Genomic DNA, 11,139 nt, shown 5'->3' with positions numbered 1-11,139 from the left:
CACCTCAGTTATAAGCGCAAACTTGCAAGAGAATGAGTGTAAGATTATGATATTATGTGGGTAGTAGCTGCCAGCGGACAGGATTCCCCGTCTGCTCCCAGATGCTATGGACAAACCGGAGGAACGTTTAACTCCTAATTGATGGAAGTGCCCTAAATTAAATAAAGAATGAATGGATAAGTACACAGTTGTGATCCCCCTTAGCACGCCTGGTTCGTCGTAAGCAGAAAATAAGTGTGTTTAAATAAATAAATAAATACGGCCCTTTTGGGAAAAGAGAGTTAATTGAATTTTGACCATCATCGGCCTCCCCGTGCAGTGCAATGCTCCTGGTGTTGCAGAATCCTCTGCGTTAAAAGCAAGGGAAGCAAAGCACAGCAACGCAATAAAGCAGAAAGAAAAAGAGCAATCGGCCCTGCAGTCTGCCCAGGGACAGAGAAGTTTGACTGCCTGAGAGCTATTGCACCTTATCCAGGTCAGCTGCTTTTTTTTTTTTTTTTTCCTTATTGGTTCTCTACCCTCTCGAGTGGATGAGGGTATAAAATCCCATTGCTTAATCCAACAACCTGTCTCCCACCCACCGAGTCTGACCCACATGCTGTGCAACAATTGAATCAGCTACCAAAACCGGTGAGGCTGGGGGAAAGCGGTCAGAGAGCTGCTGAATGTCTTCTGCAGGCTCCCCTGTCAATAAATGATTGGGCTGCACAGAGGGGGGAAAACGCACCGCATTTCAAAATAATAGGCTCCAGGCTTTTGAAACAATTCAGAGTGCATTTATAATTAGGCCGATGCAGAAGGCATATTATTTATTAATCAGGAATGAAGGGGGGGAGGCACGCGACACTCTGAATAATGAGGCTGAGGACGAAAATCTCGGCACCTCAAAGTTTTCAGTCACAAGGCGCAGCATTCTCAAGTTCTTTTTGCTGAAAAAGCCACGACTTTTACGGTCCGGGGTACTGATACGTAGACATTAGGGGAAAAGTGCAGGACTGCTTCTACTGCCAAATCCGAGAGCAAAGCACGTTCAAGCAGCAGCAGCGTTGTACGAATTATCAGGAAGGCTGCTCACCCTGTAAAAAGGTTGCTGGCAGTAATTTTGCTATGGGTTTGAGAGTGCTTGGTTTTGAATGTTAATATTGCCAGCGTTGGGGGTAACCAGCACGGAGCAGCACTTACCGTCATAGGAAACTTGCTGGGCAGACTGGATGGACCGTTTGGTCTTTTTCTGCCGTCATTACTATGTTACTTTGTAAGGTGGTGGGCTTCATGAGGGTATTTGATAGTGCCGAGTATCCTGAGGGCGCAGTGCTGGCTCTGTATAGATATTTGAAGACACTACTTATTAAGCCGGTACATATACAGATTTGAATTACAAAATGTATATGTGAATGGCATGTTTTTCCGGATGTTCCGGCCTGGCTGTTTGTCCCGGGCCTTCTCCTCGGTTCCTCGGCAGAGACTTTCTGCTCTAGGACCTGACTGCCATGACCTTTCATCAAAGACCACAACCGCAGACACCACTAGGCTTTCCTACTCGGGAATCTTACTTCGAATGTGTTGGGTGCCTGCCTTATTGTAAAATGCATCTCTGCTCTTGCACCTGTCGCTAAATTTTTGAGCGCCACTCGCCACAATAGATCTTTGATTATCCACGCCGGGTACCACCAGTACCTATAGATAACTACGCACAATCTACCTCGCCCCCTTAACTTTTTCCACTGCTGCAACCCTGACTTCATTTTCACAAATGCCCATCCTTCGTATTCCAATTTCTTTGAAAATTGTAAGGCTGCTGTAGCTGTAATCTTGATTACAGTCCTTGTGGAGACTCATGTCACTGTAACTTTCGTTTCACTTTGATTGTAATCCGCCTTGAGGCTGATCCTGAGAAAAGGCAGAATATCAAATGTTTATAAATAATAAACACCTAACTGCTCATCCAATAGATTAATATTTCATGATTTCCATGTACTCTTTGTTTAAAAAAAAAAAAAGAATTACTGTAATGAGAAGATGTTTATGTAGGTTAGACTGTGGTCGTGGCAGTTCAATAATTCAATAAAATATATATTTAAAAAAAAAAAAAAAGGTATCACCTCATTTTCAGTTGATTTATGTCTGCCCATTTAACGTCTTGGGAAACCCAAAATAACATTCGGAGATCAATTTATCTGTGCAGTGCTGACATCTAGTGGCTGGAAAGGCAAATTATAGGTATGAATTTTCCGCTCGGGAAATCCAGTGCGAAGATCCCAGAGCCCTAGTTCTTAAGGAGAGAAATGATGCAGGTTCATGGCTTTTAGATCAGGGCAGAAACTCCTAAACCCCTGCACTACCCCATCCCCACGCAAACGAATTACCTCCTCAACCTGACGTGACTTGCGTCCAGCCTCCTCCATCGCAAAGGAAACTCTGTGACGCTCGTTTTCCACAATGCGTTGTGCGGTTAAGTCCCTACAGGTAACAGGAATGGTAACGGTAATTGCTCTGCACTTAAACAAAATATGCTTGCATAACTCCACAGTCAGGGAACCCCCCACCCCCGAAACTCACCTACTGTTTGTAGCAACAGGGCGCACCAAAGGCCGTGGAGCCTGAAGCACTGGCTGAGAGGAAATTATTGTGTTGGGGATGGAGTTACCATGGCGGTCACTCCTGGTTTGCACGTCCCCAAGGGCAGTCCTGCATGTCAGCCAGGATAACCCAACGTTTTACTCACTTTGAACTCCCTGGGTTTGAAAAGTGAGTGATAAATGTAAACAGAATTGATGATTACGATAATCAGAACCAAAATCACCCTCCACTGCTCAAGGTTTTCTCTCGTCTCCCATTTTCATTTTCATCCCCCTTTGCCTTTTTCCGTTTTCTTCTCTTGTTTTCTCTGCATGTTTTTCCAATATCACTCACTTTTCACTATCTTTATCTTTTTCCTTTTTTTTTTTTAGCCTGGCAGTTTTCTCTGCTTCCTTGGACTTCTGGCTACATCTCTGGCACCAGTCTCTGGCACCAGAAATCTTCCTCTGTAACTACCCAGGGTGTCTGCCCTGGTCTTATAACCTTCCATCGCAGAGATGTCACAGCGAGAGGCCTCATAGTGGCTCCTTCCAGAAATCGGTTTGTGCGCATCCTAGTACCGACCAGTAGAGGTCACCATTTAGAAATGGCTGAGACTCCCTCAGACCTGGCTGGCCTAGGGAGCAAAAACCAAGTACAGGAATCAACCCTGAGCCTTCTGAGATCTGAATGCATGGGGCCCTGCACGGTTCAGATCTGAAAGCGAGTTTGGCAGAGGAAGAGGCAGATGCAGGTAAGAAGCGCTGCGTTCCTCCTGCCAGTGGGAGGGGATTACTGGGTAAGCTAGGGGGAGGATCACACTGGGGCGGCAGGGGGGGTTGAGAAGATGGATGAGGCTGTTGGTCGCTGCAGACCTGCAGCACCACAAGGAAGTGTGTACAGGTTGCATATCCCAAAAGCTGGTCCTTTTCCCGAGTGATACATAAACATTTAAGTCCATATATTACAAAAATGGTGAATCTGCCTTCCAGCTTGCCTTAGGGTTGTCCCCTATTAAAAAAAACAACAAACATCTCTGGATATAAAATAATATAGCAACAGTAGGGCAATTTCTTCTCTGCCTCTTCTGGCAAAGGTTTTGGAATTTGTCGTCTTGAACCAGCTGGAAGACATTTTGCCACAGCATGAAGTTCTGGATCAATTTCAATTTTGATTCAGGAAATTGTTTAATATTGAATTACTTTTGTTATCTGGCATGAACATGATCCGGAGAGGTTTCAATAAGGGCACCAGTTACATAATGGTTTTATTAAACTTTATAAGCTGCATATGATATGATCAATCATAATATCCTGCTTCAACGTTTGAGGGACATCAGAATTTCTGGAGCTGTTTTTCAATGGTTCTCGTCATATTTCACCAATAGAGCCTAACAGGCCACCGTAGCAAATATCGCTTCAGGCTGGCAGGCGTTCCTCAAGGCTCGGCGTTATCTGTGCAACTTATTAACAAGATACATCGTATGTGGATGATATCCAGCTTTTTGTTTTTCTGTTTCAGATCCTTGGTCTGATATAAGAGAACTGTTGGGCATCTATCTGGCGACTACCAGAGCATGGCTTAATTACAACCGCCTTGCACTAAATGTTGAAAACACAGAAATTTTGATTTTGAGCAGATTACCCTTAGATAATGTTCCTCCACTGAGAATTTACAAATTCCAGTTTCCTCAAATGTCCATAATCTGGGAGTGATCCTTGATTCTGAACTTTCTATGAAATATCATGTAAAGATGGTACTTATATCTTCCTTTTTCAAACTCCATACGCTAGGTAGACTAAGGCCTTGGTTGCTGGATGAACATTTTTGCTCTGCTGTACAAGCTTTAATTTTACTGCAACGCTCAGTTAATTGTCTTACCAGCTAATACTTTGAGGGCTCTGCAGATGGTATAGAATTTGGCTGTTAGGGTTTTGACCAGGATTAGCATTCGAGAGCCTATATTACCAGTACTGCAAACTTTGTATTGGCTACCAATGCGCATTAGGTATAAGGTTTTAGTGATCGCTTTTAAATTAGTGAATAACCGGATCGCTCCATGGACCAAATCAATGCTATGCTTTTATATTCCAGCTCGCTTGCTGTGGCCGTCTAATGCTGGCCTCCTCCATATTCCATCGTTTCCAGTAGTTCATTTACATGAAACATGTGACCGAGCCTTCTCGATGGCCAGGCCTGACCTTTGGCATACTCTCCCTGGTTCTATTAGGATTTTGACTTGTACCACAACGTTCAGGAAGACAATAAAAACTTATTCATTTTGCCAGGCTTTTGGGGAGAGCTAAGTCAGGGTCCTCCATGGCGATTAGGGTTGAGATGTTTTGAAGAATAAGGATTACCATTTTCATCTTGAGATGAATTTATTTGTTTGTTCCAGATTGACGGTATATAAAACAATCTCGACGGTGTACACTCTATTATATAGTAAACACTATATAAGAACACAATAAAACTCAATAATAATACAATAAAAGCATAAAAAGCAAAAGCGTAATATAATAAAAGCATAAAATAGTGTATGACCAACATAATACAAAACAATCAAAATAACAAAATAAAGCAAGATGTTACAGCTTTAAAACAATAAGAAATAACCAGTAAAAGGATTGCACAGACACATTGAATTGTTTACCCAGCTTCCAAATCCTTGCATATGGCACTGATGATGAATGTCGATCTTTTTTTTATAGATCTGTTGTTGCTGTCAGTATTATATTTATTGGAATTTTAGTTTTTGTGTTGTTATTTTGTTGGGCTTTATGTATAATGCTTTAGTTGGTTATGTTTTATATATTACCCTGAATGATTTTATGTATGTTTTTAATGTAACCCGTCTGGAACACTTGGAGATGAGTGGGCTATAAATGTTGTAAATAGATAAATAATTGGATCTCAGCATCATGTGCAAGCAGTTGGGATTTTTTCCCCCTATGTGTGTCACTTTGCACATGTCCACATTAAAGTTCATCTGCCATTTAGATGCTCAGTTCCTCAGTTTCACAGTCTGCTTGTGTTTTAAGTGCTTTCAATAACTTTGTGTTGTTTGCAAATTAACCTGGTTTTCGGATCAAATATATGCAGATCTGCCTGATGAATATTCATTGTGGAAATTCTGCTGGCCACCCCCTGGAGGACTGGATTTATGCACCTCTAGGCTATTTGCTTGCAGTGGGGCTAAAATCATACCCGGATCAGCCTGGCCTGGGAACACGGAGGCGGTTGGTAATGACTTATGCTGCAGTGCATGGAGGCAAAATGCCGTCATAGCTGCAGATGCATGGTGTTTCCTACGTAAAGGAATCTTATTGCTGAAAACCATTTTGGAGGCGAGACCACTGGAATAAATATGGTCGGAATGCTGAGACGGGAAGGAAGCCTCAGGTGTGGGAGGTCGGTAGATGACTGAGTTAAGGGGAGAGGGCAGTGACTGACGCAATGCCGAAAAGAGAGGAGAACTGAGAGGATGGGGGAGGGGCAATGAATTGGAATACATCATACCATGGAGGCTGGGTTTACATTTCACACATTAAAATTATCTGGAGAGGCCCATAAAAAGGTATTTGGAGTGTGCAAGTGGCAGAGCCCACCTCTGCATTTCATTAACAGGATCTGCTCAGACTCCAGCTCCACCCCCAAAGGGTGATTTATCCATCTAGATATACAGGCTTTATTCATCCCCACTCTGTCAGAGCTGGAGTAAGTCTGTGGGGGCTTTCTTTATGGCTGTGTAGGGCCCCATTATTTCCTATAGAAGGAAAAATTAAATGTTTTGTTTCTTTTCCTCCTGATGGAAAATCATGGGAGCTATGTTGTGCCACCCTCTTTCCTTTTATTCTATTCAGTTCCTTGCTGAGGCTTTGGTGGGTTTTTTTCCTAGCGCGTAGACAGATGGACCCAAGACCAGTGGGTTTATGCTCCCCTGCCAGGAGATGGAGACGGAGCAAGCTGACGTCACAGTATTTATAGCCCTGCAGTGACCCCAGCCTGCCAGTGTTCTCCGTCTCCACACATGAGTGTGTCAGTTGTGGGGCTCTGGGTCCCAAGGGATTACTGGTAAGTGTTCAACCAGTCCCTAGCTTGGGGGACCTAGAATCTTATGTGAGTTCAGGGTTTATGGTTGGTTGAGTACAGTTCTAGTTACCTGTTTTTAATCAAGCTTTTTTTCTAGCCTGTTCACTGTTGCTTTTGAAGAGAATACTGGCAGGCTGGGGTCACTGCAGGAGTATATGTACTGTGACGTCAGCTTGCTCTGTCTCCATCTGCTGGAATAGGAGCATAAAGCCACTGGTCCTGAATCACAAAATGATCAGGTAAGTAATTTTTCCATTTTTCCTCACTGTAAGAAGCAGTTTATGATGTGTGGAAGCACTGAGGATTTCCCCATTAAGTCCTAAGGAGCTGGGGTGAATAAGTATTTCAGACAGCATGCAAGGATTATGCTGTGTACACTGAAGGGCAGGCTGGTGTTTTTGGCTTCTTGCTGTCGATTTGTGCTGAAGTCACTATCCATGCATGCTCAGTGTAGCTTTTTGTGCCTTTTTCTATAGCAGACTGCCATTATTTGGGCAAGTTTGCAGACCATAAAAGAAATAGTCAGGCTCATGCATTTTGTAAAGAAGCTGATGACGTATTCTGCTGTTTGGAGCCAAGTGGCCTCAAATGTTTCATTATATAGAAACATAGAAATGATGGCAGAAGAAGACCAAACGGCCCATCCAGTCTGCCCAGCAAGCTTTCACACTTTGTTTTTTTTCTCATACTTATCTGTTACTCTTGGCCCTTATTAGTAACTTTTTGGTTCTAGTTACCTTCCACCCCTGCCACTGATGTGGAGAGCAGTGCTGGAGCTGCATCTAAATGAAGTATCTAGCTTAATTGGTTAGGGGTAGTAACTGCTGCAATAAGCAAGCTACTCCCTTGCTTAATTGTTTACCCAGCCTGTGCCATTCAGTCCTTGTTGGTTGTTGTCTGAATATACATCCTCTTTTCTTTATCCCCCCCTGCCGTTGAAGCAGTGAGTTGTGCTGGATATGTATTCCAAGTGAAGTATCAGGCTTAATTGATTCGGGGTAGTAACCGCCATAACAAGCAAGCTATACCCATAATTATTTGTTTACCCAGACTATGTAATTCAGTCCTTGTTGGTTATTGCCTGAATATTTATTATTTATTTATTTATTTATTTAATGGTTTTTATATACTGCCACTCATCAGAGATATCATGTCGGTGTACATAGAACAAAAATCCGCAATTGCGTTGTACATAAAACAGTAAGAAAACAACTGAGAAACTATACATTAAAACAGTTAAATGCATTAACAAAAAACAGGTTATAAAGATATATATAGATATATAGCGATAATATTATATGGATTAGTTGTAATATTACAATTTATTATAGAATCAAGGGAGAATTGTCGGGGGGGAAAAGGAGTGAGGGGGTATGAGTTTAAATAGGGGAAAAAAGAGAATAAGGTAAAGGAGGAAGGGATTATATACATGTAAGGCTGTTAAATACAGCAAATATAAATCCTCTCTTCCTCTTCCCCCCCTGCCGTTGAAGCAGAGAGCTATGCTGGATATGCATTGAAAGTGAAGTATCAGACTTATTTGGTTTGGGGGAGTAACCGCCACAACAAGCAAGCTACTCCCCAGTTTTTTTTGTGAATGCATATCCTTTTTACCACATTTCCTCTTGCCACTGAAGCATAGAGCAATGCTGGAGTCGCATTGACAGTGAGTATGTTTATTGAATAACGGTATTAATCTCCAGGTAGTAGCTGTCATTCCCACAAGCCACCCCCATGCCTCTTCTCTTCGTTCACATCCTCTATATGCTAATTATCACCCAGGTCACTGCTATCCAGCCTATCACACAACTGTTCTGGCTTCAAATAGCAATTATTTTATTTGTGGGTCTTCTGGAACAGCTCTTTGCCACAGCTTCCCTTCCAGACTCAAAAACGGGAGAATTAAATCTGAAAACAATAGCTAGTTCCACATCACAAATTTTGGTAGCTGTCAATTCCTTTGGTTTTACCATGAACTACAATGATGGCTTTTCATGCCCATTGCTTACTACTCAGTCTTTTGGCTCACATCAAGAATGACCACTAAGTCATGATCTGAGGAAGGAGCAGCCTTCAAATCCCACTTAAAACTGGCTCTAGGCCGAGTGGTGCCTTCCTGTTCAGGAGTGGGGATTCCCCCTGGGAATTTATGCCTCGGGGGGGGGGGGGGAGTTTACTCAAAGAGCAGACGTTCCCCTCAGAACCCCTCCTAGAACGTGGGAACCAGTACCTGTTCAGCACGCTGGCACCCAGGCAGTACATCTCCAAGACCAGCTCTGCCCTCACTGACATTTTATGTGATTGTGGGCAAGTCATTTTATCTCTCATTGCCTCAGATACTCAGTTAAAGCTCTTTGGGACAGGGAATTGTCATAGCTGAATACGTATCATCATGTTATAGCACTACATATGTTCAATAGTACTATAAAAAGGATAAGCATTATTAATATTGGCCTTTTGACTGAGATTGAAAATCTGTATATGAGGGTTAACACCCTTCAGCTTGATTCCATTGTGGGCATTACAACTTTTTGGACCCTGCCCAAAAAAAAAAAGAATCTGACTGGAAGTTGGGTTGGGACTCAGCGCCATCCAGCACAGGTGTGAAAGGGAAGAGGTGATTGAAAGAGTTAACAGGTAAACTCTGCCTGCATAGATTCTCAGTGGGCATGCGTAGCAAAAGTCAAACAGAGGCCCACAAACACCGCTTCAGTGGCGGGGTCTGAGGCTTGTTTACCTGGCTTGCTCGGTTACATTTTGTGTGAGAACGTTACATAGAATATGATAGCAAACAAAAGATCGTACGGGCCATCTAGTCAACCCGATTTTATTCCTGGTGCAATGCCACAGACATAGGTTTGATCTCTGGTTTTCTCGGCCCTTCTTTGCAACCACTCTAAGGTTATCCCAGGCTTTCTTGAACTCTGTTACTGTTTTCACCTTCACCACCTCCACTGGGAGGCCCGTCCACCCATCCTCAATAAAACAACTTTCCCAAGGAGACCAAAATCAAGTAAAAAGCCAAATTATTGAACACCGATAGATAATACAAAACCTTTGGAAAAAAATAGCTTACTAATGAGAGCCCAAATATTCCAACAAACAAGGCAAAACATTTAGAGAAATGTTTGTGAAAAAAGGAAGGGAAGAACATCAGACAGCCCACACCAAAGTTTATTAATCATCAGGTGTTCCATACAGACTTACCATACCATCATAAGTAAAAAAAAAACAAAAAACCTGATGGCGTGGTAAACCTGTATTTGAACACCTGATGATTAATGATCTTTGGTGTGGGTTGTCTGAGGTTTTTCCTTCCTTTTTCATAAAAATGTCTCAGCGCATTTTTTTTGCCTTCCATCCACCCACTACGTTTTCCATGAAGACATTTTATCAGATGTTGCTCCTTTGACTTTGGTTCGCTTTACTTTGTGTGGGAATGATGAAGGCTCAGCCTGCTATATTTTGTCTGGGGGAAGGTTGTAGGCCCGGCCCACTGTACTTTGTATGGGAAGGTTTTAGGCTCGATCTGCTGTACTTTGTGTGGGAATGATGAAGCCTCAGGTTGCTGTATTTTGTGTGGGGATGGTTGTAGGCCTGGTCGCTGTACTTTGTGTGGGACTGTTGAAGGCTCAGCCTGCTGTATTTTGTCTGGGGGAAGGTTGTAGGCCCAGCCCACTGTACTTTGTGTGGGAAGGTTGTAGACCCGATTTGCTGTACTTTGTGTGGGAATGATGAAGCCTCAGGTTGCTGTATTTTGTGTGGGGATGGTTGTAGGCCTGGTCGCTGTACTTTGTGTGGGACTGTTGAAGGCTCAGCCTGCTGTATTTTGTCTGGGGAAGGTTGTAGGCCTGGCCCGCTGTGCTTCATTTGGGAATGTTATAGGCTCGGCCTGCTGCTTTTTGTGCAGGTATTGTTGTAGGCTTGGCCTGCTGTACGTTATGTGGGAGTGTTGTACTCCACCCAAGGAGGTGCTTTAATTACCTTCATGACGCAAAGTCGCTGAAGCTGATGTTGCAAATCATTATGTCCTTAACAATGAAAGCTTGAGGTGAAATCTCATCTCTCATCTTTAACAAGAAGAGACACAACAAAGAGATCAAAATCCAACAGGAGATCATTTTCAATATGTGATATTTTTAATCTAATAGAACTGATTGCACTTTATTTATTTCTTGATTTTCTGACACATCTTTCTAACTTACAGTCAAGATGGCTTACAAGGTTACACTGTAACAATAATACACTACTAGCATCCACAGGAAAACATATAGATAAACATATAGATAAAATCTGGCACTTCCCTCATTGATAGCAAGCTGCACACACTACTTCATGAGACAGCACTGTCACCACTGATTTTATGTTTATTTTACTCTGCATTTGTACTGCACTTTCAGATTTTTGAATTGCAATGTGCAACAAATAGATTGATAAACTTTCAATATATACATAACATCCAATAATATAAAATTTGGGCACCCAACC

The sequence above is a fragment of the Rhinatrema bivittatum genome, chromosome 12 (genome assembly GCF_901001135.1).
Source record: "Rhinatrema bivittatum chromosome 12, aRhiBiv1.1, whole genome shotgun sequence".
NCBI lineage: Eukaryota > Metazoa > Chordata > Amphibia > Gymnophiona > Rhinatrematidae > Rhinatrema > Rhinatrema bivittatum.
The sequence above is the reverse complement of the archived record's forward strand: the minus strand, read 5'-3'. Positions refer to the sequence as shown.